Source organism: Myxocyprinus asiaticus, chromosome 45 (assembly GCF_019703515.2).
Source record: "Myxocyprinus asiaticus isolate MX2 ecotype Aquarium Trade chromosome 45, UBuf_Myxa_2, whole genome shotgun sequence".
NCBI lineage: Eukaryota > Metazoa > Chordata > Actinopteri > Cypriniformes > Catostomidae > Myxocyprinus > Myxocyprinus asiaticus.
In genome coordinates this window covers 19,051,015-19,076,978 of record NC_059388.1, presented here as the reverse complement: position 1 = coordinate 19,076,978, position 25,964 = coordinate 19,051,015, and the positions used below count along the sequence as shown (strand labels likewise).

At 40.2% G+C, this 25,964-nt stretch overlaps 1 long non-coding RNA gene across 1 annotated transcript in view; it reads left to right on the top strand.

Annotated features, from left to right (window-relative positions):
- LOC127435007 (uncharacterized) overlaps positions 1–25,497 on the top strand; it is a 47,943-nt gene extending 22,446 nt beyond the window's left edge. The window contains exon 3 of the long non-coding RNA XR_007896111.1: positions 25,064–25,497. This is a non-coding gene — a long non-coding RNA (uncharacterized LOC127435007). The remainder of the gene's footprint in view (positions 1–25,063) is intronic.
- Positions 25,498–25,964: the final 467 nt, after the last annotated feature.

Below are 25,964 nucleotides of genomic sequence, written 5' to 3'. Positions count from 1 at the left end.
CTGAAACAAAATGACACAAAACAAACAGAATGTTTGATTTAAAAGCACAAGATAAAGTTATCAAGCTCTCATGAGACACACATACATAAAGCTCAGGCAAGTACACATATAAGGCCCCTGCCCACACAAAAGGTGCACAATATTGTCTGGCCTTCCTGTAATTGGAAAATAAATAGACCTATCCAGCGCTGCCATCAGGTGTTTGTCCAAAATTGAAAACACCATATCAGGAAACATATGGAGGCCATAACTCAAGTTGCCTCTTTGTTGAGTGTGTGTGGCTATGAGAAGGAAAATGTGTAGGCTTATGTTTTTGTTTGTTTGTGTGGGAGGGAGATAGAGAAAGGTAGTGAAGAGATAGAGGCAGAAAATATATTTCTGAATATGATATTAGTATACATAATTATGCATATGCTTATAAACAGCTTCTGTAATGATATATACTGTATGCCCACTCTTAACCTAACATGGACTATGATGGCTCATACTATTGTGACATTATTATGCTCTCATTTTCTAAGGGCATTTATTAAAATACAGCATTACTGGAGGAAATTCACAGCAGGTTAGTTTGAATGCCTCAGGTATCTCAAAACAAAAATAGGATTAAACCCCAATCATAGGTTATGCTTGTGTATGAAAGATCCCCAGGAATATGCACAGGCAAAGCAGAGTCATAAAATGGATGAATGCTTTCTCATTTTATCACTGTTGAAAGCGCACTTGCCTCCATCCGTCACCACCCTCACAGTGTAGTGGCTTTGGCACCGCCTTACTGGGTTATAGCTCATTTCCAGATGGACATTACCAACTTTTGGTGCTTAAAATTTCATGACCTTCAGCGGCAGTAACAGATTTATAGACGCTGCACGACATCCAGTGCAACACGAAAAGGGTTTATGTTTAGAAAGAGAAAGAACGTATGTTTGATGCATTTTATATAAAGACTTACCAAAGCAGATATTATTTCTTAGTGACATGTTGATCTGCCAAAGTGTGTTTATGTGAGGTGTAATCAGGTGCTTCTCAACATTGAAATCTCTTGCACCATCAGAGGTTAATTTCCGAGTCATGACATTATCCCAGGAAAACACCAGGTAAAGATGAGTCTGGAGTCAGTACAGTTACTTTTCCTCCGACTATGAGCCATGAAAAAGATTAAGCGCATTTTATTTGATTTTTCTGAGCTTTCTTCAAAGATATGAGATTTCAAACATTCCCGAAAATAATTGCTTGTTGTTGAATGAGTCACCACCAGATAATCAAGTCTAGTCTGCACTCATCTATTGAAACATTATGGAGAATTGGACACACAGGCCACCAGAGTCTGACCTTGTGCAGTCAGTCTGTGCTGGACAATGCAGCCCCATCACTATCTTTCATAAAATTCAAAATGAACCACAAACTCTTGCATTTGATTCTGTCCATTTTCCATTATACATTTGAACATACACAGAAAGACCCCCTACTCCCTTCCTGTCCCTCACTACACTCCTGATGCTATTGAAAAATTTCAGCAAATAAGCTACAAACCAGTCTAAAGCCAAAAGGCACAATTTTGGTGGCATTCTCTTCAAGATTATCTTAATATTCAGATTCAACTACAAGTAAGGTAGGTTGTATTTCCCTCAAAAGTGTAAACACTGTGGACCTGTGGTGCTATCAAAACTAACCCTACATTCCAAATGGGATAAATCACCCTCCGAATGGCAATTTGAAGGGAAAACATTCATGATAGTCAGCAGTAAGATCGCTTCTAACTGACTTAAAAAGTGAGTTCCGAATTACCATTATATTTTTTAGTCACTAAGCAATTTTATAACACTAGGCAGTAGTTTTGAAACAAATTTATTTTAACGTACATGGACTGCTCCCATTCACTTTCAATTCCTACTCTCAAAAATAAAAATGATGCTATGAATGCTGTTGACTGAGCTTGTATTGAACCCAGAATATTCCATTAATACTAACAGAGAATGAAGCCATATTGTCCACATTTGCTTTATGGCAAACACAAGGTTGCCCCTGGGATGTGCTACTCTGTCCCAGCATTTTACAGCATTGACTTGTCGATGAATCAAGAAGTTATAGATGTCAGAACTGTGCCTCAATGTTACACTGCCTACTTAATTAAACTATTTACAGCGGCATCAATGCTGGCCAATAATGGATGATACTGTGTACATGTGCTACACTGGAAAGCGGCTAAATATTTCTCTTTGTTTTCCTTGTGTTTTTTTTTGGGGGGGGGGGGCAGGGTGTGTGCTTTTGTAATCACCCCATTACTCAGGTCACGACAGGTGCCAGAGACATCAGTCACAGGAGGGGGAGGGCCATCTTCTGCACCAGGAAGAGAGAGAGAGAGAGAGAGAGAGAGAGAGCTCTTTGACATTTATTGCAATTATTGTGTAAATTAATTTAATTTATTGTAGCAATAGCACAGTAATCTTTAGACCAAATGGAAACCACGTGCAGAGAGAGAGAGAGAGAGAGAGAGAGAGAGAGAGAGAGAGGAAAGGATAGTATCATCCATGCTTACTTTCTTGAAGATCATCGCACTCTTTTGTTCATTGTTCTGTTTGTGAAGTACTGGGTGTGGTGGGAAGCAGGGAATTAGATACTGACATAACTCTCTATTAAGACACATGTCACCTGTTATTTGCCTCTCTCTTTCAGTGGAATAAACCTCTTGATTCCCTTTCATGCTGTATGTGTAGTGTTTTTCAACTGGTGGGTTACGACCCAAAATGAGTCTTGGTCTGTTCTGATAGGTATGTGGAGAGCCGACAAAAAAACAAACAAAAAGAAAACAATGCTATATGCAAATAATAAAATGAAAGGAATCATATAATCGTGCATAGTTAGGATAATAAAATAAATAAGTATATAAAAAGGAGAAAACGCTTCCCATACCTTTTGTTGTTGACTTCAAAGGTGTGAATATTCACATCAAAAAGAAATGAGCCTAGTATCTAATTATATTGAATCTATATTCTTATGTGCTAGCAAAAGCAAGCGTCACTATTACTACTGCTTATAATTAGGGTTTGGGATTTTAACCAATCAGTAACCCTAAATAGGCACTTTTTGTGCTACAAACATGAGTTCTACCTCAAATTGTGCAGCATGTTGAGGAGAGAACACATTTTAAAGTGACTGAACTAACAATTTTTGCCTAGTAGACAATAAAACAAGCAAACTAAACTATATAGACTTACATTAAAAGTGGGATCCAAGCCATATCAAGTGACCAGAAAATGTATCATAGAGACTTGGGATTGGGCTCTTTTAACCTGGGACTGTAAGCAACCACCTACAACACCCTAGCAATTTCATAGCAATGTGCCAAAAAAAACCTGAAGACCTTAGCAGCCACATAGTAACACCTTGGCAACCACCCACAACACTCTAGTATCATGGTGAGGACTTTTGTACAGGCAAGCACCACATCAAAAAATGTACAAATTTAGTAGTATCTCATTATCAGGACGTATTTCTCATAGCAGACAGCCACATGTGAAAACAATCAACAGAGTCCTACAGAGGAGACAGATGGTAGTGCTTTTAATAGTAATGGGCTGGCTTAATTCTACAGAAATGTATTTGACCGTGGAAATTCCAGTCAAACAGCTAAAATGCTTCTCTCAGCATGAATAACTCTCACAGATTCAATTAACATCACCTCAGCTTACGCACTGCCATTTATCAAGCACTGGTGCAGCACAGGGTGTGTGTGTGTGTGTGTGTGTGTGTGTGTGTGTGTCTATGGAATTGGTGCAGAGGGATTTCTTTAGAATGATCTATTGTGAGTGTGATTTTGAGGCAGTAAATGTCTTACATTGAGAGGGCTATTAGAAACGGCTGCTTAGCCGGATTACTGCATGCTGCTAGTTTAGTTCTCCCTTCCTCTCCTCCCTTTCATTATCTTTTTCTCACTATCTTCCCTCCTGTTGACTCCATTCATTCTTTTTTCAAACTCAGTATGAATGGGGATCAAACATGCTGCTTTCTTAGTCCAATGTTATACTAATACTGGGTTTACAGTAACTTTTCTCATATTCTGAAGAAAATGTGAGAGGTGCTTGCCTGTGCCATGACACTAGAAAGTTCTAGGTGGTTGCCAGGATGTTGCTATGGGCAGGGTTGGGGAGTAACGAAATACATGTAACGGGAATACGTATTTAAAATACAAAATATAAGTAACTGTATTCCACTACAGTTACAATTTAAATCATTGGTAATTAGAATACAGTTACATTCAAAAAGTATTTTGATTATTGAAGAGATTACTTTGCATTTTATTGTCATTTGTTTCATTTAATATTTAGTCCTTTCAGATGGAAAACATTTATCCATATAAATAATGCGATCCAAAGTGCATTTGAGCAGCGATGAAACACTTTCTTATGATGTTTTACGTTAATACGAGCAGACAGAAAAGTAAGTTTGAAGTAAGTTTGGAGCAGAAGAAATAGAAATAAACCTTGTGTAAATTGTCAGCTTTACGCTAAGCTAAAATGCTATTTCTAGCCATTTTACATGCATGTTACCAGGCACGAGCATATTTTTTTATCAGGAAAATTCACGTTAGATCATAATTTATTTTTTTCAAGTAAGACCTTTAATATTAGGGCAAAAAATCGTATTCTTGATAATAATTTTTGTATTGTTTTCCTGTAAAAATATCTAAAAATCCTTAAAACAAGATCAATTTGATTGATCTTGTTTTAGAAACAACACTGCATAAGATATTTATGTTTTTCAGAGAATGTATTTTTAACATGTGTATTTTGTCTTACTGTACTGGCAGAGTTTTTTTAGTCAAAACAAGTGAAAAAATCTACCAGTGCTGAAGAAGTAATCCAAAGTATTTAGAATATGTTACTGACCTTGAGTAATCTAATGGAATATGTTACAAATTACATTTTACAGCATGTATTCTGTAATCTGTAGTAGATTACATTTCAAAAGTAACCCACCCAACCCTGGCTATGGGGTTGCTAATGTGTTTTGAATGGTTGTTAGCGTGTTGTTATGCAGTTTCTAGAGTGTTCCGAGTGGTTACTAGGGTGTTGCTCTGAGGTTGCTAATGTGTTTTGAATGATTGTTAGCATGTTTATATGCAGTTTCAAAAGTGTTCTAGGTGGTTGCCAGGATGTTGCTATGAGGTTGCTAATGTGTTTTGAACGGTTAATAGCACGTTCCTGTGCAGTTTCTAGGGTGTTCTAGGAAGTTGCCAGGGCATTGCTAGGGTATTTTGGTTAGTTACTAGGTGGTTACTTAGTGACCCAAATCAAAAGAGCCCACCTTAAAGTCTCTATTATATTTTTAGTGCCCATTTATGGCTTCAGGTCCCTCCATCAATGTAAATCTATGGGATTTTTTTCACCTGTTGTTGTCTGCTAGGCAAAAATCTTAGATCTAATTGAAAAATAATACGACACATCTCCAAAATGAGCCACAGGATTTGACGTATCATTCATGGTGTTTGTAGCACAAACAGTATGGACGAGTTACACTTCGTTAAAAATGCTATAAGTGATTTTTGTCACAGAAAGGTGAGCAAAAATTTTTCCTACTCCCTGAAAGATATTACTGAAATAAGTGTTGTGAGCTATCTCACAACACTGTGACAACTTTAAACTCTGTAAACAGCAAACAAAAATGTGTCCGCGGTCTGCGGACAATGACGCTTTCTGCCTGTCAATCATTTTGCGTATTCTCATAGTATTGTAGTTACAGTGAATTATTAAGGCATAATGCATTTTTATGCCATGTTGTTCATAAAAGTTGTCAGTCGAGGGCGCTATTTTACTACTGTATTTTACTAACCGTTTCTGTTTTCAATAAAGCTAATTTTGGTATCTTTGGAGTGTGGGGTTTTGGAAAGAGGGGGCATGGCTAATCCAACAGCTAAATCTTGTTGAAGTAGAACGGCTGAAATCGCTTATAGCACCTTTAAGCATAATACAAAACCTCTAACCATATTTATGAGCAATTGTAATAGAGATTCTTGCTTTAGCAAGCACATTTAACGATCATGTAACTATTTTGGGCACAGATTTTTATCTCGTAGTTTATAGCCATGATTCTTCTATCTCAGCCGAAGCCGTGCATCCTACACTTCTGCTCACATCTCATCCAATCAGCTCAGCTTGTTTTTGAGCCTGCAGAATACAGCCCATTGCGTATTCAAACCCAGACCCTCACACACAATCTGTCCGGAAATGAAAGCTTAATGAAGAACCCAGGGGGTCTGGCTATCAGAGTGATGCATGGCAGCATCTGAACAGACAACTTCTCATGCTGCTGTTGTGGGTAGGAGAGCAACCTGCTGAAAAATGATTTGAGGGTTGGGAACGTGACCCCCACAGCTTGCTAATGACATTTCTACAAGCTAGTCCAGGGCTGTCCACTGCTTTCCTGAAGGGAATATTAAGATTGTGCCTCTGACAGGAAGGATGCAGGGATGAGGAGCTGTTTAATGTTTGAAGATGATTCCTGCTCATGACTGGTTGAAGGCCTTTCATAAATGTAATGAGCATGAATTAGGAAAATACGTGAACATAATATACTTGATATGGGTAGTTGACATGAAGTACTTTTAGGAAGTTGATACTCCAGTGGCCAGTTTTTCAGGGCAGAATAAAACACCACAGTTGTAAAATTTTATCAGTTGTACCAAACGTTTTGTATGAGAAATGAATGTTTTACAGATGCATAAAACTAGTATATTAGCATATTTGCAGATACTTATTTCCTTGGTCACAAAATCAATATAAGTAACAGAATGCATAAGGCTCCCTGGAGGAAATATGACCTTATTTGTGATTTGTCCTCTTGGGCAAGCCACTTTTCAGCTTCAGGGGGCTGGTGATTGGAGTGTCCAGGTGCAGACAGTAATTTAATGACGAATGGTTCCTGGGATCATCACGCTGTTCGTGGTCTCTCAGTAGAGGCAGAATGGCTGAATCTGCTAGTCTCTCTCATTGCTTTAGTATGGTAATGATGCCTTGTGGGGTTCCAGTGGGGCAGCTGGTATATCCATCCATAAGTGGATCCGGAACACCTGAGTTCAGTAGGTTTAAAGTGAGCTACACTGATAATTATTGGACAAACATTAATATGCATGGCTGAAGACATAATTGGAAAAACTGAAGCTACATTAAAATACATTTTCATGACTCCAAAACGACAAAAATTTAGTAAAATACAAAATGACCACACATTCTTTTTTTTTTTTTTATAAGCCAAACGTATTTTATAAAATTATATAATATAACATATCTTAAAGCTGGTGTGTGCAATTTCTTCACCACTAGTGCCACTGAACGTAATTGCAAAAATAAACTTGTTTTTAAAATACAAAATATTGTCTGCTGTTAACCGAACAAACAGATAGTCCCGCCCTCAACTCACTCAACTGGTTGAATCAATGTTGTTGTGCTGGACAGCTTGCTGAAATCAAACAGAGTAATTTTTATAGTGCCACATAGACACAGTGTTTACAGTTTTTGAGAAAATTAACCTACAAATGGCTTACTTACAGTTGTCTCTGCATATTAATTGCAGAAAGTATTTTAACAACGAAAAAGTTATACACTTCAACTTTAACATACTGTATAGTATTATATATTATACAATTCGAAACCTTTACAACCCGCTTTTATTTAATATGCAAATGCCACCAGATAGTGATAGATGGACTTGAGAAATGTAATGGTGTTAAATATATCTGAATGTTCCCCTTCTGTCACTCACTCGACCTTGTGTCGATGTAGTGACACTAGTGGTCGATCTTGAGAGCCCGAGACACCTTCAGATCTTTGAGAAAAGGCCAATGAGAATTGGCGAGTAGAATTTGCATGCCACTCCCCCCGACATACGGGTATAAAAGGGAGGCTGGAATGCGGATTCATTCAGATTTTTTCTTCAGAGCCGAGCTGTTGTATTTCAGCGTGCTGATCCATTCACCTCTTCAGAAGCGTGTGCTGTTGGATATACGGCGCATTCCAGCAGCTTTCTCTCCACTCTGCACTCCACTGCAGACTACGCCCCTGGGCACTTCGACAGCTCTTTAAAAGAGTTTATTTCCTCTAAAGAGTATATTTCCTCTATTAAAGCAGGCACAGTGACGTTGAACGTCTTTTTAAAGACGCTTCTTTTTAAAGATGCCCTTCCGTCTCTGTGCAGTTCCTGGATGCGGTCGTTACCTCTCCACCTCTGACGGTCATGATCACTGCCTCACGTGCCTAGGCCAAAATCACGTTGAGGAAGCGTTCGTGGATGGTTCATGTTCTCATTGCGAGAACATGACCATGGCAACGTTGCGGTCATGGCTTTCCTTCTTTCGAGGGAAAGCCACTTCAGCCGTCCCCCCCACTGGTCCTTCTACCTACGGGTACGAGGCCGCCCTGGTTGACGGTGAAGGCGATTTGGGGGCTTCAATGGGTACCGTTCCGCCGGGTAAACCCCCACGGACCGCCCACTCCCCGGTACGCTTGTTTGCGGCCATCCAGTTCTGGGATGAGACAGGCAGCTCGCCTCAGTGCCAGCCTAATGTCTCTTTCAGAGCTCGTGAGCCAGATGAGATGTCGATCGCTGCATCGGAGAGCGCCTTGGTGATGTCGGAAGCCGAGGACTCGACCGGGCTGCTGCCTTCGGGTGTGGCAGCCAAGTCTTAGGCCGATGTGGAGCTGACCGCCATGCTTGCCCACGGCAACGCCCCCCTCCAGTCCCCTTCTTCCCGGAAGTGCACGACGAGCTGATGCGATCATGGAGGGCACCTTTCGCTGCCCGAACCCGATCCTTCAGTTCGTCCACTCTCAATACACTCGACGGTGGGGCAGCCGAGGGTTATGCCGTGATACCCCAGGTGGATAAGGCAATCGCGGCTCACCTGTGCCCACTGAGCGCCACCACCTGGCGGAGTCACCTGGCACTCACTTCCCGAGCCTGTAGGATGACATCGTCTCTGGCGACTAAAGCCTACAGCACTGCCGGTCAGGCTGCCTCCACCCTGCACGCCATGGCCCTCTTACAGGTTCATCAGGCCAAGGTCTGATCCCGGTATGCTACAAGAGCTGTGCTCAGCGACCGATCTCGCCCTCCGTGCAACTAAGGTCACAGCGCGTGCACTCGGGCAGACGATGTCCACACTTGTGGTCCAGGAGCGGCACCTGTGGCTGGACCTTGTCGAGATGAGGGACGCGGGCGCGGTTCCTTAACGCGCCCATCTCCCATGTCGGCCTCTTCAGCGACACCGTTGAGGACTTTGCCCAGCAGTTCTCGGCGGTGAAGCAACAGACGGAGGCCATTCAGCACATCTTGTCCCGATGCGGCTCAAGAGTGCGCACCCCGTCTGTTTGCCGAGGGCATCCCCCTGCGGCGACACAAACTCAACCGGCTCCGCCCCAGCCCGAGCCCAGCCCAGCCCTCGGCCCCGGCGTAGAGCCCCCCGCAGGAGAGGGACACCCCCAACTTCTCGGCCAGCCGCGAAGACCCCCAGGAGGGCTCCCAAGTGCCCCTGAGACAGGACACCTGAGGATCGAGATGTCTGCGGGAACTCCAGAGCTGGTAGCCAGACCACTCCATCCCCCGGTGGAGGGCTGGGAGGAAAATCTTTTGTTCCCTTTTTCTTTTCTGTTTGCCACACATTGTCAAAAAAAGAGCAGTATACTCTCTGCTCGGGTCACACCGCCAGTTATCACAGTCGCTGTCCCCATGGCTACCGGACACTGAATGCCTGCAGCCTGGGCCTCACGAACACGGCCCCCCACCTTCGCAAGGTAAGTGCTTCGAGGGTCACCTCAGCACGGCTGCCTCAGGTCGGAGCACCGCTCCCTGATGCGGCACTCCCTGCTCCCCCGCCAAGATGCCCCACCCCCAGGAACGTCGGATGCGATCCTTCAGTGCCCCTTGCCCGGAGTTTGGACGCGTGGCTATTGCTTTCCAACCCGTCGCGCTGGCTGGTCAGAACCATCCGACTCGGCTATGCGATTCAATTCGCCAGGTCGCAGAGGCAGCCCTTGCCCTGTTAAGGGAAGTGGCCGTTCGCATACTCAATTACCTTGACGACTGGCTGATTATAGCGCACTCTCGAGAGTTACTGTGTGCACACAGGGACCTGGTGCTCACGCACCTCAGCCGTTTAGGGCTTCGGGTCAACTGGGAAAAGAGCAAGCTCTCCCCGTTTCAGAGCATCTCTTTTCTCGGCATGGAGTTAGCCTCGGTGTCAATGATAGCATGCCTTACATGCGAGCGCATGCAGTCAGTGCTGAACTGCCTGAACTTATCCAGGCGGGAAATGTCGGTCCCACTGAAGTACTTTCAGAGGCTCCTGGGGCATATGGCATTCTCTGCAGTGGTCACGCTGCTCGGGTTGATGCATATGAGACCGCTACATCACTGGCTCCAGACCCGAGTCCCGAGGTACGCATGGTGACATCACGTGGCACTCACGCCCACCTGCCACTGCATTTTCAGTCCTTGGACAGACCTTGCCCCTTGCCTTAAGTTCCTGTGGGCTGGAGTCCCCATACAGCAAGTGTCCAGGTGTGTCATGGTTACAACGGACACCTCCAAGACAGCCTGGGGCGCCGTGTAAACAGGCACGCAGCTGCTGGCTGCTGAACAGGACCTCGCCTGTGTTGGCACATCAACTGCCTCAAGTTACTGGCAGTACAGCACGCCCTGCGGAGGCTATTGCCATTGATCCAGGGCAAGCACGTGTTGGTCTGGATGGACAACACGACAACAGTGGCTTATATATACCGCCAAGGCGGTTTATGCTCTCGTCGCATGTCGCAACTCGCCCGTCACCTCCTCCTCTGGAGTCAGCGGTGACTCAGGTCGCTGCGGGCCACTCATATCCCTGGAAACCTCAACGCCACAGCAGATGCTCTGTCGCAGCAGGTGATGCTCAGGGGAGAGTGGAGACTCCACCCCCAGGTGGTTCAGCTGATTTGGAGTTGATTCGGCAAGGCACAGGTAGACCTGTTCGCCTCCCGGGAATCCTCCCATTGCCCGCTCTGGTATGCCCTGAAGGGAGCTCCCCTCAGTACAGACACACTGGCACACAGCTGGCCCTGGGGGCTGTGCAAATACACGTTCCCCCCAGTGAGCCTACTTGCACAGGTTCTGTGCAAGGTCAGGGAGGACGAGGAGCAGGTCATTCTCCTGGATCCATGTTGGCCCACCCAGACCTGGTTCTCGGACCTCACGCCCCTCAAGATATCACCTCCCTGGGAAATTCCCCTAAGGAAGGACCTTCTTTCTCAGGGACGGGGCACCCTCTGGCACCCATGCCCAGACCTCTGGAATCTCCATGTCTGGTCCCTGGACGGGACGTGGAAGACCTAACTGGTCTACCGCCCGCAGTGGTTAACACAATCACTCAGGCCAGAGCTCCTTCTACAAGGCAGCTGTATTCCCTGAAGTGGCGTATCTTCACTAAGTGGTGTTCTTCCCATAGCGAAGACCCCCAGAGGTGCGCAGTTGGGTCAGTGCTTTTCCCCCTGAAAGAATAGGAAAGGAAAAGAACGCCTTCCCCAGCGCATTTTATGAGCATTTAAAGGCCCAGCCGAATCTAATTTTCTGTGGAGAGAAAAATTTAGAGAAAAGGCAGCAGCTGGCATGGCCTGCTCCCATGCTAGATACGTCTCCTTCCACCCTCAGGGTTGTTGGGAATTACATGATGTTTTGGGGTGTCTGGGGAGGCTACGTGCAGTCCGAGTGCATCTGTTCCTACACTCACAGTAGCTTGCCTGCACCTGCATCGGCAGTTCACGTAACACAGTTCAGCCATTGTGGCGTTTCGTATAGGGACCCCTAGTGTCACTACATCGACACAACGTTGAGTGAGTGACAGAAGGGGAATGTCTTGGTTACTGTTGTAAACTCCGTTCCCTGATTGAGGGAACGAGATGTTGTGTCCCTCTTGCCACAGGCTGAACTACACCTTGTCTCGGCTCCTCAGTGCAAAAACCTGAATGAATCCGCATTCCAGCCTCCCTTTTATATCCATATGTCAGGGGGATTGGCATGCAAATTCTACTTGCCAATTCTCATTGGCCTTTTCTCAAAGATCTGAAGGTGTCTCGGGCTCTCAAGATCGACCCCTAATGTCACTACATCAACACAACATCTTCCATCAGGGAACGATTTCAATTTATGCATTAATTTTGGCAGCAATAATTTACAAAAACTATATATATATATATATATATATAAAGTAAAACTAAACTGAAACAAGAAAAGACTGAAACAAAATACAAAAATTAAAAATCTAAATGTAATGAAATTTAAACACAATTAAATTGAAAATAAAACAGAAATAAAAACTAAATGAAAAATTCAACAAATTCATAACAACCCTGTATGAAATCTCAAACCAGAGAGTACTGGTCAGAAAAAACATCTGACTTTTAACATTTATTAACAGTACTTAACAACATTAGTTAACACGAACTAACAATGAACAATACTTTTACAGCATTTATTAATCTTAGTTAATGTTAATTAAAACATATATTAATACATTTGTAAACATTAGTTAATGTACTATGAACTAACATGAACTAACAATGATTCATTTTATTTTTATTAACTAACATTAACAAAGATTAATAAATGCTGTAAAAAATATATGAATTGTTAGTTCATGTTAACTAATGTTATTAACTAATGTTAACAAATGGAAACTTATTGTGAAGTGTTACCCATTTTCTTTTGTTACAAGTCTAAGCAAAGCATTGTAAAGTCTCTTTGAAATAAGTAAGAAGCTAAATTCTTACATCTTTTTTCTAAGAATTAATCAATTTCTGTTTTGGAGACCCCCACAAAGATGCTGTTGTGTGTGTATGTGTCTTTGACAGCCGTACGACTTCAGTACCAGAGTACTGTGTGGGCTCTCTCCAGGTGTGTGCCATTGAACAGATGCACACCACAGGTGGGCAGAATGTGTTTCTGAGTTTTTTTGTGTATATTCATGAGTGTGGAAAGTTATCCAATGTGACTGTGTGAGTATGGGTCGCTCTGATGGTAGTCAGAGACTAGAAAAAGCCCAGCAGGGGGATTCAGTTTGTATTTAACAAATGCTGCAACCTGCACAAACCCTTAATTAGCACTACTGAACTAACATGACTAATGAGTTTCAGAGGGGGTTCAAAGATTATCCCATACTAATAAGATGAGACCCCAGTTTTATGAGCGCCCTGTCTCTGACAGGTGGCCTACATTCTGCCTGTTACAAATTTTAGCATACATGAATAAAACCGCAGAACAGGAACAAATGTTACATTGATTGACTGAATAATTTTGAAGTCATATGGCAGAAAGAACTAAGGACAGTAAACCACATTATCAAAACCAGATTTATATATTTGTTTTAGGAGATATGTCTGTCAAAAATCTGCACTTATTACTATTAAATTAACAACAATTCTGATCCCAAAGTCTATGTACATTTACAGCTAATGTTTTCTTGCTTTAACCTCCTGAGACCCGAGTGTGATTGCTGTGTGCATTTTCCATTCCATTTTTGATCTGTAATTAGTAGCACCTAATAAACAAGCAAACATTTTTTTTTTCTATTGCAAACAGTTTTCCTAAAAATGTATGTACACATATGTGGACAGCGGGACTAAGTTGTGAAATTTTAAATAATACCAAGCTATAGAATGTCAGATTTTTTCATCAAATTATTTATTGTGCTTCCAGGAGTGTTGGTTATTGAGATGTTACAGACATTACATAAGAAATTAGCATAATTATTTCTGTTTCAAAGTAATGGCCAGCATCATCCAATCACTACAAACATGTTAAAATAAAATTATACATTATAATTTCAGAATTTATATACCGATTACCATTGTCCCATGTCTGCCAAACATGTTGAGTGGTCCAAACATCACCTGCATCCTGAAACTGAACTTTTGATTGGAAGTTTGTATTGAATGCACTTAGCTGCATAGAGAGCCATAAGATGCTCCCTTGCTCCCTATTAGTGAATGACTTAACCTACAGTGTGCTGTTTATCTGCACTGGTCTCAGAACAGTTCGAAATTCACCTTATTTTCAACCTAACCTCTATATAAAGCTTCTAAAAGCAAAAATGTTCAGCTTTTGGATGAACCCATTGATTCTCAATGTGATAATGTACAGTAAATATAGGAATGCATTTACTTGTGTTGAAATGAACAGAAATGAACAGAAACGTATTGTACAGTGATAACAAAATAAAATAAAATGTAACAAAATCTAAATTAAAATGAAGCGAAATGACCCACAGATGTGTAAATGTTGAAAGTTATTCAAAATTACTAACATGTTTTTTCAACTTTTGAGGGAATAATGTTGCAAAATCCACGTATGTGGACATCATGTTTATTAGCTCGCTGACGTGTGAAAAATGAACGATTTTTTTAAAGCGGCATATCAAACAAAACCAGAGACGCTACTCTTTACACCCATACAGGTCTCATTGAAATAACTTAAAGTTGTTTCTTACCCGTAGAAATTGACGCAACGTTGTTGTGTCATGTGACTCGGTGCGGCAGAAATTTGACACTTAAATGACAGTCTAGAATGTTGTGAACAGTGTTCATTTGGTTTAAATACATTTTAATTATGCGTTGCGTATAGAAAAGCCAAAATATAATGTCCATGCATGGGGACGCGGGGTCGCTCGCGGTTCAATTTCAGACCATCTTTCCCTGTCTGGGTTGTCCTTGGTCAAAATAAGCTGCAAGTTAACCAGACGTTATGCAGATAGTCAAAAGCCTGGCTAAGCAAGGCTTGGTAAGCCTCATTTAAATTACATCGTATGACCAGGACCAGACAAAATTTGCTGACTATTTCACATTTTGGGCTGATTTGGGTGAAGAATTAAAACACTGTAAAATGAATTACATGATTATTGGTAGCAGAAAGCATAATCAAATTGGTCAAAATTTTTAACAAATGAACACGCAAAGAACATGGTATGTGAACAACTTTATGAATTCTGCAGAGTTCTGTGGGCACTGATATTGTGTATATACCGAGTATGACTAAACACACACAAACATAGCCTTCATAGTGGAGTTTAGTGGTACAGAAAAGCATCTTCACCTATTCTGCAATATACACTTTGATTTATTGGATCCAACAATAGATTTTCAGCAATAAATACTAATAATAAATTGCAATTGTGTTATAACAAACACCTGCACTTGTGCGGTAACACACAGGTGGCCACTTCTCTCTGGGGGTGGACAGGGCACAGGTTCAGGATTTGAGAGGCTCTCTGGCTAAAGTGGGTTTTGACGGACGATAGGGATCTTCAGGTCTAATGAGCTGTGTAGAAAGCAAGTGGAGAGGAGGATATTTCCTGCAGGGAGTCAGCCAAAAACCATTTAACAAAAGGAAATATGCAGGCAGTCCAACAGAGAGGTGCATTTCATTTTCTCTTCTCTCTCTTTCCCTCTTCCTCCCTTAATTTCCTGCCTCAATTTGTGATTATGAGGAAAAAAGATATAGGAATATAGAGAAAAAACTGTTTCAATCTATGAGAAGCAGGCAGTGCTGGACCAGCGAGAGGATATATGTGTGGGCAGGAGTCAGCTCTCGAAATTTTGACATTTGTTATATGGAATAAAATAAGCCGTTGAGAAACAGATAAGAGTGAATTTGTATCTTGAGTCGATCATTTAGCTCTTGTTATGGCTAATATTGAGTATTTGAGGGGAATGAGTGGTAATAATTTACACAAGTATGCAGTATATTTGAAATGGAAAGTGGTAATATGTTAGCATGAAAGAGACAGGGAAGGTTGAGTTTCTTAAAGAAATAGTAAACCAAAAATGAAAATTCTGTTAATATTTGTGTAATTTTAAACTCAAAAAGAATGAACCAGAGTGAAAGCAGGTACATAGTCTGATGCATATTCAGACCTTTAACCCTCTTCAGTGCACGCAAACCCAAACTGTACTATACACAGACAAATGCGCATGCACACACACATACATCAACTGCATTACATTCTCTGGAGCTTTGGCTCTTCATCCATCTATACTTTCAAGATGCTCTAGTTGAGCTGCACTCAAGGGAAAGAAAGTGACCCAGTTTCTCTGGTCGCTATCACCAAGACTAGAGAGCAGACTCCCTGTGTGGCCCATTTACAATGAACACAAGCCCATCTACTTGGTAGATCTGATTAATGATACATTATTATAACAGCAGCATGCAGCCTTTAAGTAAACAACTGGATTTAGATGTTATCCAACTTTAACTGAGTTGAGGTAACAGTCCAGGGTAATAATGAGTGCTGAAATATGTCCTTTGGTGATGTGAGACTCCTAACACATGTTAGCTAAGAAAGCATATGGGGACACAAATATTGTGGTGTTCACAGAGGGAATTGCGCTCATGCATTTTGAATCGCAGCACTCTGGTATATCTCAATAATCAACATGCATGGATATGTTATTGTGGGCACTTCAAAACGAAATAACATTTTTTTTATTAGCCAAATTGTTAAGATATTTCTTCTTCAGCAGAACCAAAATGAAGATTTTTATAAGGACATTTCAGCTCTGTATGTCCATACAATGAAAGCGAATAGGTGCCATGATGCTGCTGGCTGTTTGACGGTCCAATAGCCATATTTAGGCAGCATAAAAGTAATCTATACAACTCCAGTCGATCAATGAATGTCTTCTGAAGCAAATCGATAGGATTTTGTAAAAAATAAATCGATATTTTTCTAGCTATCACGTGACGTAAGCGCAATGGCACATTCACGCAAGAAGTTTGAAGCACGCGCTTTGTATACATTAGAAGAACGAATGTCACGAGAGTAAGGTCATTTCAAATGGTTGGTGGAAGCAACGATTTAAAGTCAACAATGTTTTAATTATCGATTTGTTTCTTACACAAACCTATCGATTTGCTTCAGAAGACATTCACTGATTGACTGGATTCGTGTGGATTAATTTTATGCTGCCTAAATATGCCTTTTGGACTGTCAAACAGCCAGCAGCATCATGGCACCCATTCTTTTGAATGGCACCCATTTTTTTTATGGACAAAATTGAAATGTGCTTATAAAAATCTTCATTTCGGTTCTGCTGAAGAAGGAAAGACATACACATCTGGGATGGCTTAAAGGTGAGTAAATCATGAGAGAATTATCATTTTTGGGTGAATTAATCCTTTAAAGCAGAATAAAGGCCTTTGAGGGTTTGTTTGCATTTGAATATTTTGACAGTTGGGAGTTTGAATTAACAAGCATTCCGTGGCCCGTCTGAACATTCCATCAATATAAGTCTGTTGGATTTATTTATTTATAAAAAAAAATTATCGTTCACTCTGCAAAAACAGCAAGTCCATTCAGTTAGAAAAGACATAGCACACTATTCCAGAACAATCTGAAGGTCTATACCTGGTTTGGTGGATGTAGCTCTAGGAGGAGTTAGTCAACAATAATGGTCTTAGTTTGGGGATTTAAAAAAAAAAAAAAAAAACAGCCTAAACCAACTTTGTGGACAGAATGGCCACGTACACACTGCAGCTAAATTTGGTTGTCAGTTCACCTTTTAGTGCTTAATCCTGTTCTGTACACACACAATTCGATAAAATACGGGAGTGACAACCGCGCTCTAAAACCAAATTAACTCCCGAAAAATTCAGGTAGTGACGACCCATTTTCAAAAATTCCACACGGTGTGTACAAAACCGAACTGAACAACCAGTTGTTAATTACGTGATTAATGGCACGTGTGAGATGTGTCTGTCTTCTCCTGGTGCAAATTACATAAACAGAGGGATGTGTCTTCACTCATTAATTTATTCCAGTCTGTCTCTCTCATGTGTAGTTTCTCTTATCAGCCCTGTGGTCTCGATGTTCAATACAGTCCAGAGCACAAGCAAGCTGTTTAACAACAGCCGTTTAGACAAGAATTTAACAAAACATTTTCAGATGATAATATATCTGTGGTGGATAATCTCTTTGCTCAAAAACAGCAAAAAAACAAAATGGGTTAAACAAGGGGCACTCATGTTTCACAGGCATGAGATGCTGCAGCGTTGCAATGGTTATCACTTATCAATCATCTCAATTTCTGGAGTCAGTCCTGTACCGTACACACATGGAATGAAAACGTGCATGGCTTACGTATGCTTTGCGAAGCCAACATAATCAAATTGTACGAACGACAACAGTCGGACCATTGCTAATGTGTTTGTGAGCTTTTCAAATCAAAGACATACAAACCTTATAGGAGCTTTATAACTTTATAAGGGAACCTGCTTATGACCCTAGCGGATGTAATTGATGTGAGCGATTCAAAAGACAGACATAAAAACTTAAAGGGGTCTTTTAAATGGTTCACGACATACTCTTTTTATTTATTTATTTATTTATGAATTATCTTCCCTGAGGTCCACTGATAATGTTAGTAAAGTTTTTTCACACCAAAACATAATTGAGTAATATATGATAATTTTCCAACATGTCTGCTCTGTAGCCCTCTGTCTGAAATGCTCGATTTTAGCCTAAGTGCCTCCTTAAAACTTCAATGCAAATGCCCACTATTTTTTATTGGCTAACATCATTGAATCATAACAGCCCCTTGAATACAGGCATATTTGAAACTCAATCGAAATAAAATTAAGAGGCTCAACAACATTATAAAACTAAATTTCAGGGTTTACACATAATGCACATCCAACACATTGCATCCTAATATATTTAACTGTTGACTCAAGCACAGCAGCGCCATAAACTATCAAACAGTCATGACATTTGAAACATTCAGGAATAAAACTGGTTATTTATGCAGTGTTTCCCATTAATTACCTAGACTCTAATTTGTCCCGCCACAGTTCCATAATGAACCGAATATATTTGTACACTTCTCATAATAACATACAGTAAATGATCTCTAACTTTGTGTTTTGCACTGTGCATCTCTCACTCCCAATCAGCCAGTTGACTGAATAACTTTAGTAGCTTTAAACAGTATACATGTATTATTATCATACAGTGGTTTCGGTTGTATTCCCTGCCATGCGCTCTTCGGTCTGTCTTGTTTCATGTCCGGAGCATGGTGTCTGGATCCTGACTTACTGTTTGGTTTGGTTTCCGTCTGTGTCGGGATCCGGACACTCATGCTTCATGTCCTGTCTATAATTGACGTGGGTGCATCACGCTTATGTCATCTTGGCAGCATGCACTCACGTCAATAGTTATGTCTCTCTCTTGCGAACATGGGTGCGCCTCGCGCTGCGCTCACGTTGCACGCCCGGATCCCAGGTTAATTTGCCTCAACTGTCCCCTGTTAACCCGTTTGATTTCTCTCCCTATTTTAGCCTCCTCATGTGTGCTGTCCAGTTCCAGTTTGTCTTGTTTGTTCCCCTATGTCCCCCAGCCTGGATTGTCTGTTTCCCCTACAGGGTAGTTTATGTTTGTTTTTTCCCCCTTGTGGGAGTTTATGCTGCATTTTGCCTTTGTTTTTGTTTTAATAAATCCCCTTATTTTTCTACTCTGCATTTGGGTCCTGTTCTTCTCTGCTGATCCGTGACAATTTCCATTCATTACTGTTTTTTAATTGTTATTTTATTACTGACTGTTTACTAGTCTTGAATAATTACTTAAGAACTTGAAACCATTCTTCCATAATTAACATATCAGTGTGTATTATTTGTTGTGGTATTAAAGCTGGTATTGAGAATCATCAAATTTCACTACCGATTACTGAAATTTTGATATTGTGATAATGTATAGCCTTTATTGTGCATGGTAGATCTTGCTGCAATAACATGATGACTGTATTGTACATCTCATTCCATAGAACTATGAGCATCCCTGCTGTTAATGGTGGCAATGGAAGCTTTTCTTTATTTGACTAACATATGTAACATAATATAATTATCATATGACAATAGCCTCCTCTCCTGTCCACTGGTTTACATTTCTGTTGCAGAGAACTGAGTTGACTGCATAGGTACACTATTAGGTTGGGCATCGGTCATAATTTTAGAAAAATATACAGTCAAAAAACTTTGACATGTTACTTGAGAATGTAACTTAAATGTCCTTTTTTTCTCTCCGGACAAATAACTTTTTTACTCGGACAACTGAATGACTAGTTTATTTGTCCGGAGGTCAAGCACATGACAATGCTTAATGTCGAGCCCTGGCTCAAATGTATGCTCTAGTCGATTTTGTGTTTTGACCATTTGTGAAATGCGTTAAACTTAGTCTCGTTTATGCTTTGTGGGTGTGACTTTTTTGCCGTGTCATCACCATTCATATCTATAAAACGAATATGTTTATGATTAAATTACTACTACAGCACAAATTTTTTTACAAGAACACAGATTTCTTCATAGATCTAGCATCTTAATCTTGCTCTCAAAGTGCACCAGATTGATACATTTAACTATAAAATGTAAAACAAATTCTAATAGTATATATATATATATAATATATATATATATATATATACACACACACACACACACACACAATGTGTTATGGAAGCATATTTTGTCAGACTAGTTATGATTAAAATCACTAGGATGATGGACCACTTTTTGTTTGGACAAACAGTCATTACATAACAGACATGAATAATGTCCAACCAGACTGCGTGAGTGGGGTGAATTTCTCGTTCTGTGTTCACACTTAGCCGTGTTGATTGGCTCTTACTCAATCACACGTCCACTCTCTGACACTTTCTCCCACTCATTTGCTTTTTTTCTCTTGATAAGCATCCTTCTTTCCCTTCAAAAAGCTGCTTCTACTGTCAGTCATGTGAAGACTGCAGAAAAAAACATCAACCCTTGTGTTCACAAAACAATTTAGGTTAAATGGGACTGTTTTGGAACACAAAGGAGTGCGGCTGGATCAATTTGTTCTCAGCAGCCATCTGTCTGTAAAAACATGAAGAGGTAGAGTTGATCCTTGGTAGGTCAAAATCCTGGAACATTAGGTAACACATTTTTCTGTAGTTCTTGAAATACTTTCTCCTATCCCAGCTTAAACGTTCACTCAGTAATGTTCGTGTTTATGCTATGATGACACCAAGCACCACAGATGCAGCATCACACATGAACAGAAGCTCTCATTAATTTTATCCATGAGTATAAGTGTCCAATTAAAGGGAATTATTGAGATAAAGCGACTAATATTTGGCTGGTCAAGTGATCAGCAACATATGTACAATAAAGCAGCTTTATTAATAGCCCTTGAAGTGATTGAATAGACAATTGATGTCAGAGTGTTGCAGCCCCACAAAGGAAAGCAACAGGCCAATCAGAGATATCAGATCGAAGTAAATAGAAGATGGAGAGAAGAATGAAGTGAATGAGAGGCTTTAAGGTCAGGGAGAAGAACTTGAGGGGAAGTGGAAGGAGAGAAGGGAAAATGGTTGCGAGATAAAGAAGGGGGAGATGGGCTGGGAAGATAATGATAAGCTTGAGATGTATTGAGTTTGAAAGTGTTCTGAGAGTGTCTTTTTAAAACACCCTTTCTGCTTCCTTAACAGAAAAGGAGAAAGAGAGAGCAGCCATCTGTCAAGACCTTACACTGCAGACTTACAGCTGATAGCAGGCAGGAGAGAGAGAGAGAGAGAGAGAGAGAGAGAGAGAGAGAGAGAGAGAGAGAGAGAGAGAGAGAGAGAGAGCTGACAGCTCGGTGTAAAAACCTGCATTAGCATTCACTGGGCAGAGACAGAATGCATGTAAGGGCAGGACAGAGTGCTGAATCCTGCTGATATTACAAGAAGGCTTTTTAAGCACAAATTATTCAAAAGTGGTCCTTTTTTTTTTTTTTTTTTAGAAAATTCACTTGCTTCTCTCTCACACACACACACACATTCTGACTCCATTTTGTCCTTGGGGGGACAATAAACATGTACTACTTGATAGCCTTTGTTCTCAGAATTTATTGGTATTTTAACAGATGAAGAATGCTGGGCAGAGTTAATGGCATGCTGAAGCTTATGGTTTTCAGGGACATTTTATTTATATTAAAATTAGATAAAACAGGTTTAGAGGTAAATTAGAAGGCTTAGAGCACAATACCTCACTTTTGCTGAAAAAAAGCATGACTCCAGCATGTACTAGCATTCTAATGTAATGCTACAAATTTGTGTTACTTTCTTGACTCTAAAGCCTTTAAAGGAAAAGGTGAGTCATGAATTAATGATGAAATGAATCAGCCTTCACTAATTCATTGAATTTCTATGCCTAAGCTTTAGTTTAAAGACTGCAAACTATACACTGATGTATTAGCCTTCTAACTTATCAAATAGAACCATTTAATCCCATATGAGAGTTTTTTTTTAAAAAAGCTTTTTAAAATATTATTACTGGGAATCCATCTTTTCTTGATTGGACTCTTGTCACGGGGAGTCCTGAACTGTACCATGGCAGACAGACAGATATTTTTTGTCATATTAGACAGCCTGTACAGTCATTTATGTCTGTAGTTTGACAGTCTCCTTCTCTAAACTGTCAGTAACAATTCATGTATTTTACTTTCAAAAATGATTGGACAGACTTTGCATGGAATACTTCCATATTACATCTGTCTTTCAACAGGACACAGCACTCAAACTAGACAGAGACTAGTTTAACTAACATGATCTAGAAAATGTGCAAATCATACACATATTAACCCAACTTCTGTATCTACACCAGCGTAAAAATGACAATATTCCTCTAAAAACACTTATGTTGTTGTTTCAGTATCTAATAAAGTGTTAAGATTTCACTAAAATGACAGACATTTATAACCGAGCAAAGCAATCAATGCTACCAATTTTGCAGTCTTTTCATGTCAGCAGATTGGGATTTACAAGACTGAGTTTCCATTACCTGGAGAATATAAACATTTTTGTCATTAATTATCCCACAAGGTGATCTTGCCAAATCTCAACAAAACCTGACACGCTGTTCCACCGTACATGTTCCAGCTAAGATCTCAGTTATTAAGATGAAGTAATTTGTTACACTTAAAATTCATTTTGAATAAGCTCAGTGCAATGTTTTCTGTAATCATAAAAACAGTCATCCTTGTTCATGCTCCCTGATTATATTTTCCATTCTTTCTTTCCCAAAATAATCTAGAACAATCACAGCATTATAGCAATAGATCAGTCTGGTCTACATAGACCCTCTGTATATGTGTCTGTTCATAAGAGGGAAGTATATCAGTGTGTAGTTCAGCACTCAGCTCAGCTTAGTAATCAGTATAGAGAGATAAACCATGGGACATCCAAGCAGCTGACTACTCTGCTACCCCATTACATCCTCATGGTGACACTCAGGCAAGAGGTGAAAATGATTCTTAATAATCACAATTAGGAGTCAAAATATGCAGGATCATCCATTAGGGGTTTATTAGAATCTCACCCCTGCACCGTCACCCATTATAATCCTATAATTGGAAACCATCCTTTTCCACTAAATACAAAACTATGAATGAATGATGAAGCCTATTAGGCCTAAATTATTCCAGCCATAAATTGAAAATAAATCTGTTTTTAGCTGACACATGAAAAGTAGCATGTAGTTGGAATGAAAGAATTTCATTTCATAGCGACAAGCGCTGCAGTTTACATCTGCATTAAGTCCCTTGAGTGTATTGCAAAGGAAAATTATTAAGGAAAAAAATAAAATAAAATAAAAAAGCACCAGCTGAAAATTTTCATGCAATTCAAGTATGTTTATTACAGCAGGAACAGGCTTCATGGCATAGCCATCAAAGGGAAGCTCTGGTCACAGAACTTTTAACACAGTATAACGAAACCTCCTTCTGCAATACTCCAGTAGTCGTGAATTTCGCACTTAGAGTGCTTAGGTGGTTTTATGTCAGAGAAAATTCCTATCAAACTCAAGGTTCTCAGCCTTCATAATGACTTCTCTGACTTCTGACTGGTTCAAAATGACTTTCATCTACTAGTTGAGTGCTGATGATGTAGTTTGAGATAAATTCTGTCATCATTTACTCACCTGTATGACTTACATATATTTACTTACATTACTTCCATGGAACACAAAAGGAGATGCAAGGCAGAATCGACAGTCTTAGTCACTTTTCTTGTATGAAAAACAATAAAGATAAAAAATAAATGAATGTAATATGGATTTGGAAGAGGGTAAATGATGACAGAATTTTCCATTTTGGATGAACCATCTCTTTAAATCATAAGTGATATAAAAAGTATATGTTTCCCTTTGTACAATGACAATGCATCCTTGTAGTTCCTTCTATAGGGGTATAATAGTAATATGGAAAAGATAATTTCGCTGTTATCTCGCTATGGGTCTCTATCGCTACTGCACATTATTTCATTTGGCTTTGAATTGAGCTGAAAAGGTAGGACTGAAAAAAAGAGGAGGGGGAGAAAGCAAGGAAGAGCGAGTGAAAGAGACAGAGATTTCACACAGTGCCTTCCTTCATTCAGGAAAGATCAAAGGTAACATGATTCCTTTTCTTCTCCAGGATCAGAGATTTTTAATGTGTTTTCTGCTCTCTAAAGTGCTGTCATGCTGAAATGAATGTGGCTGGTCAGAATATAAAATCCTTCTGTAACTGTATTGAACATTCCCCCTGTCAAAAACAATTACTATATTATAAAATGCACAACAGCACTCAGTTTTAAATGCCATAACATCTTTTACCAAGTTCTAGAAAATTATTGTTTTGTGGCTTTTTAATCCATTTCTATTAGTTTTGAGGTCATCTATATGCTAGTAACTTATTAGCAGATATTCAAATATAAAACTGACAAAACGGACCAAAAACTATTGATGACTCATCTTGCACTCTACACATTTTTGTCCAATCAGATGCTTCCTAGAATGAGAATGTCCCTCCTCATAATACCACCTGCAATCAACTATTATAGCAAATCATGGTTCATGACTGCAATGTAAAAAAGGGATGAGCCCTTCTATATGTCACGGCCAAACTTCCTATGTAAATATGAAATATGTCAATGCATGAAAGAAAACTGTGTCAGAAGCATAGCTGCCATTGCAACTTTATAAAGAAGCTTTCTCCTCTTTCTAGAGTCAGATTTCCTGGCAGTACGTCTGCATGAAGGTGCTGACGTAAGAGAGAGCCCCAAAGGAGCTCTCCGTGGTGCTGATATTTCCGCTGAAGCGTGGTGCTGCTCTTTGCTATGGGCTTTTCAGAGCCAGCTGGATAACCAGGCAACATGCCGGGTCACTTCAACGCCCCTTTCCTCTCTCTTCCTCCCCCCTCCTCTTCACAGGCATGAGAAAGCAATACTGAGGCTCTTGGCTCTGTGTTAACCAGAACAAGCAGACACATATAGAGCCAAAAGTGTCCAACAGCACGGGGAAAGAGACATTGCCAGAGAGTTTTGGCAGATACTCATTCACCACTTCAGCAAGATTACGCACTGTTCTGAAAAGGGCGAGAGATTAAAAAACAAGCACTTGGTGAGAGAGGGAGAGTGGGGAGAATGAGAAAAATGAACACAGAATCAATAATAAATGCTAATTCCATAAATAACTACTCGAATTACATTGTATTTAATGTTTTCATTATGTTATAGTAACATCTTTGTTTCCATCCATTTAACTTTTCACAATATTTTCTGCCACTTCAACTAAATTTTGTGAGTTTTCAGAGCTTTAAAAGGACTTCACTGTAGGCTGTAAATTTAGCAACATTTTGATTTTACTTAAAAATGTAAGCCAGCAATTACACATTTTTACAGCATTTCATCATGTAAAAACACATAGAGACACACTCACACATATTATCATTTATCATCTATAAAGACACTTACACTATAGGTCAGAAAAAGGTTGGCACGTGGCAAAGCCCTCACAGGGCCGACGGTTGACACTGTGTCATCAAATCTGCAGTATGGTCAGTAATCTGTCGGATCAGTAAAATCACGGAAATGGGAGACATCACACTGCAGTAATCTCCTGCAATG